The following is a 5,459-nucleotide window of genomic DNA, read 5'->3' on the forward strand; positions in this document are numbered from 1 at the left end:
TGTGGGATCCTCCCGGACCGGGGCGCGAACCCGCGTCCCCTGCATCGGCAGGCGGACTCTCAACCGCTGCGCCACCAGGGAAGCCCGAGAAGCTATACAATTTTATATGAGCAAATTTATTAAACTCTCAGTTGGTGATTTCTGGGTTATGTATCTTGGGCACAAAGGCCTCCACCCACGTGTGAGGAGAGTGATGCGACTGCCGGGGGGTGGTGCGGGGGGGATTTCTGAGTCCCCACAGCAAATTCCTCGTTGACCCTGGCTGGCAATCGGCCTGCTGGCCAATCACTCTGTGTGTGTGTGTGTGTGTGTGTGTGTGTGTGTATGCGCTTGCGCGCGCGCGGGGGCAGATTGTGGGGAGGTGGTGTTTGTCACATGACCCCACGTTATGCAGACTGGGACTGGGGGCAGTGCCCCTCAGACACCCAGCCCCTGCCCTCCAGGGGTGCCAGTCCACTTGGTGAGAAGACAAGGAAATGTGTAACGAGAAGAGTTTAGCTATATTATTTAAGTGCATAGGTGGCCCGCAGGGGAGCGAGGGAGATCCATGGGGGAAACCGCAAATGGAATCAGTGGGGTGGCTGGGGCCGAGGCTGGGGCTGGGAGAGGAGCTGCGGGCAGGCTTTCCGAGGGGCTCAGAGTTAATGGGCCGCAGAAGGTGAGAGAGCAGAACTGAGAATCCGCCTGGAAGCAGCGCTCTTGAGAGGTCTCCTGCACAGTGAAAAGGAAGGACAGGGCTGTACGAAGAAGTGGGTCCATCCCAGCATGGGTCCGAGTGAGCAGGAGAGGAGCCCCTGCCGCCATCACCCACAAGCTGGGGCTGCCTCCCCTCCCCCCCGTCGCAGACAGAGGGGCTTCAGAGAACCGCAGGCTGAGAGAGACGATGCCCAGCGCCCCCCATCGTGGTAGTACTGCTGGGCTCCCCGAAGAGCAGTCGCTCCCTGGAAGGGGACACCTCACCCCCCGGCTTCCCCCTCGGGACTCCCAGAGGCCCAGCGGAAGACGGGTCTGCCAGCTCAGATTGAAGACACCGCCCACCCTCATGGAGCATCCGACGACTGGCCCTGTCAACGTCCTGTCCCCAGGGCATCCCTGTCAGAGGCCAGATAATATAGTTTTCAGTGAGGGCTGCGAGTGTCGGCTCCGTGCCTGGACTCATCCATTCCACCCTCGCGGTGGCCCTAGGAAGTTGGGAGCATGTCATCCCCATCCTCCAGATGAGCAAATGAGGACAACATGACAGAAGGGTTGAGGAGCTTGTTCTGAATCACTAGCTAGCAGGTGGCCGAGGCGAGGTGTGGATCAAGGACACTGGCCTCTAAGCCTGACGTCCTTTTGCGGGGAGGCGCTGCATCTGGATTGCTCCCTCACAGGGAGGCTCCTGGGCCCTGGTGCGTGTGGCACAGCAGCTTGTCCTGACGGCATCAGAGGTGAGTCCTGGTGACTATCCCCGCCCTGGCTTTGGGCCCGCCCATAGGGGGGTGAGAAACACCTTCTACTCTTGTGCTTAATGGGGGGGGGGGCTTTGAAACACAGACCGACATTACCTTTGGATTCTCCTGAGATCAGAGCGCACTTCTCATGGGTACTTACAAGTCGTTTGCATTATTGTGATAGAAGAGGCTACTGGAACTCCCCAAATCTTCAGCAGCCTCCTGAGACACAAAACAAAGATACCAAGGAAGGAATCACAAAGATGAGACTGATTTTAAAAGCCCAGGCCAATTTGAAGAAGAAAAAGAACTTTAGGAGTTAAAAACAAAGCCACAGTCATTGAAATAAAAATCTCAACAGATGAATCAAACCACAGATCGGAGGCCACCGAAGGAACCAGTGACCTGGAAGATAGGTGGTGCCTCGGAAATCACCTCCTGCCCCTCCTGTCCCGTTCCCCCTCTTAGCGATGCTGCTGCTTTCTCCTTCCCTGAGAAACTGCAGCAGCCCCTCCTCAGAGATCCAGCCTCTGTTCTTCAAGGCCCCTTATCCTGCCTTCTAGGCTTCAGATGACATCAACCCCCTCCCCTTTTCCCAGGCTCTGGGGGTGGGGGGCAGCTTCTTCCTGTACCATCTCTGTTCCTCCAGCCCTCTGATCCCTGGGTAACCAAGTGGGGCTCGAGGCACCCATGACCTGCGGGGGCCTCACCACTCATCAAGCTCTCCCCCGCGGTTGACTGGGTTGACTGGGATGAAGGGCCAAGTGCAGCAAGCGCCTGGGGAAGCCGCAGCGGCTGCTGCCCTGAACTGTCGTGGAGGGGACGCTGGGGATCAAGGCTGTGTGTGGGGTGACTCCAGAGTGTCCCCGTGAGTGCACAGAGAGAAAACTGACAAGGTCCGATTCCTTACCTCTCAGCTCAAGGCACCGTATTACAGCCAGAACACTTCCATGGCGGCCCTAAAAATTCTCTTCCTCCTGTACCTGCAGCAGGGCTGAGGGTGCTGGAAATCAAACACTAAAAACACAAACAAAACCTGCATCATTGTGCGGGTTGCAGAATCCCAAGGTCACCTGAATTCCCAGCCTCTCCATGTCTCTCGTGTGAAAGGTACGGCACTGGCTGGAGGAGTGGGACCCTGAAGCCTAGAATCGGGACATCTGGTTGCCCTCGGTGGAGGCTGACAGTCGGGAAGCCCCCGGTCCCCTGCAGCCTCCCTTGCGGGTGGAAGTAGCCTGCCCTCCCGTCTCTGGCAGGCTGCTGTTCTCTCCCTTGAGGACTCTGTCATCACCTCACCTGGCGCAGATGCCTTGCAAGGGGACACCCACTGTCCTCCACACCCTCTGCCACCACACCCTGTTGCCATTAGACCCGTAACTGGGGCCCAATCACAGCATGATCCAGGGGGACAGACCAAAGCCTGACCCTAGAGGAAACAGCTCATACGTCAATAAATATTTTCCATAAGGATATTAAAAGAATATCTTCCAGACTCCACTGACAGCTACCAACTGAACTGTATTTGAACATTTGTGGTAGTAGGTTCTCAGGGTGTGCGACTCAGTAGGTGAGGTGGGCCACTCGATGGGGTGGATTAACTGATAGTGTATTTACTAGAGGTTCCAGATTAAGAGTATTAGGACAGGGGCTTCCCTGGTGGCACAGTGGTTGGTTAAGAATCCGCCTGCCAATGCAGGGGACACGGGTTCGAGCCCTGGTTCGGGAAGATCCCACAGGCCGTGGAGCAACTAAGCCCGTGCGCCACAACTACTGAGCCTGCGCTCTAGAGCCCACGAGCCACCACTACTGAAGCCCGCGCGCCTAGAGCCCGTGCTGGGCAACAAGAGAAGCCACTGCAATGAGAGGCCCGCACACCGCAACGAAGAGTAGCCCCCGCTCGCCGCAACTAGGGAAAGCCCGCGCGCAGCAACGAGGACCCAATGCAGCCAAAAATAAATAAATAAATAAATTTAAAAATAAAAAAGTATTAGGACATACAGCTGATGTGTAGTCTAGCACCTCACATGCTTGGCTTGGACCTACTACTGACCTGCATTTCATGGGTTTTGATGCCAGAAATGCCCTGACAGGAGGTGCAGGACAGAATCCATAGGCTTAGGGAGAGAGGAATTTGAGAGTACATTCATCATATCCAGCGTGAACGCTCCATCCCACAACTGTGTTCCAGGGATAGGTCCAGAAGCAGCTCTTTTCAGCAAGGCGCTGAGAGAGCCATTAGCACAGGAACACGAGCGGAAGGACTAAGGACCAGCAAAAGCCAAGGACCCGACCCCAGGAACAGTCTGGCACGTTCCAGGAAAAGCAAGAATGACGGGCTGGGGCCAGGTGAGCAAGGCGCAGGAAATGAGCCTCTAGGGCTTCCCTGGTGGCGCAGTGGTTGGGAGTCCGCCTGCCGAGGCAGGGGACACGGGTTCGCGCCCCGGTCCGGGAGGATCCCACATGCCGCGGAGCGGCTGGGCCCGTGAGCCATGGCCGCTGAGCCTGTGCGTCCCGAACCTGTGCTCCGCAGCGGGAGAGCCCACAGCAGTGAGAGGCCCGCGTACCTCAAAAAAAAAAAAAAGAAAAAGAAAATGAGCCTCTAAGAAGGAAATAGTTGGGCAGCCTGCTACAGGACTGCTTGATGCGTATAACCCTAAATCCTCTAGTTCTGGGAGCAAAAACCTGACTTGAGTTGCCCCCGTGGAGAGTCACACCTTCTCACCCAGTTTCCAGACCCAGAGCCCCCTGATGGAAGGGGAGGCCGTGTTCCCTGGGAAGGACCTTGTTGCAGCATTGCTGGAAGTGCACAGCGCAAATCTTCCCAAGCCTTCCTAAAGGACCCATTCACTAAAGTGAAAGGTCGTCCCAGAGAAGAACAGGTGTGTCACACCTGTCAAGTGACATGGGGAAGACTTTGTTACCTTCTTGCTATCCCCACCTCTAGAAGCGTGGGCACCTCTGGCGGATACTTAGATCCCTGGTGGTATGGGTACTAGCTCTGGACACTTCTCTGGATGCTATTCTTGGGCGGGCGGGGGAAGGATCCGTGCTTTACCTTAGAACATCTCAGAGGCACACTCAGGAGGCCCTGGCATTCAGTGGGCGGGGAAAGAACTGTGTGGGGGGGTGGGTGCCACATTCTGGGCCCCGGGAGGGTGGAAGCTCCCAGGAGTACAGATCAAGGAAGCTCTCAGAGGCCAGGACTGGGGCCCAGCCGGACAAGGAGTGACAGTGCTCGTTTGCCATCTGGGTGGGGTCGCCACCTTCCTCTTCCCCTTCTCCAAGTCACCCTGGGGAGCACAACGTCTCTTTTCTCTGCCGGGTCAGGGTGGGCCCAACGGTGCTCACGGGCTCTCCTGAGCCCTGGATCTTGGGGGAGGCTTTTTCTTGGCCTTTCTCGCGGGAGGGCGCAGACGGCCCCGGGTCTCCAGGGAAGGAGGACTTGGTGTACAGCTCGCTAACAAGAGGGCTCAGGACTCTTCGATTATGGCCGGGGCGGGGCTGCGGAGGCGGGGCGAGGGCGGGCTTCCCGCTCCAGCCTCCCAGTCGACAAATGAACGGGGGCTGAGACTCCAGCAGGGCGCCTCCCTGCTGGGTTCTGGAGCGCAGGGGAGGGTACAGAGGGCTTGTCCCGGGCTCCGCCGTGCCCGGGTACACGCGCGCGGCCGCCGTAAGCCCCATTCGGCATTTTCCTTCTTCCAACTCTAGGAACATACGTCTTTCATATTTAGGGCAAAGCGTCGAGCAAGAGTTCTACGCCCACAACGGCCAGCCGGAAGCCGGCTTCTTTCGCCGATGTGGCGAATCCCCATTCGCCAGCTGGCCGCCTGCGGTAGGGGACCTAGCCGCCTCCCCGCTCTGCGCTTGTGCCCAGCCACTCCTGCACGCAGGCGCAGAGCACCGCTGCGACTACGGTCCGGAAGTGTGACAGAGTGTCTATCCGCCCTCACCCGAACTCTATGGTTCCTACGCGTGAAGATAGCCGGCCTATATAAGGCCTGCGCAGGCGTAAGAGCATCTCTTTCC

This window comes from Lipotes vexillifer, unplaced genomic scaffold, assembly GCF_000442215.2.
Source record: "Lipotes vexillifer unplaced genomic scaffold, Lipotes_vexillifer_v1.1 scaffold1785, whole genome shotgun sequence".
Classification (NCBI taxonomy): Eukaryota; Metazoa; Chordata; class Mammalia; order Artiodactyla; family Lipotidae; genus Lipotes; species Lipotes vexillifer.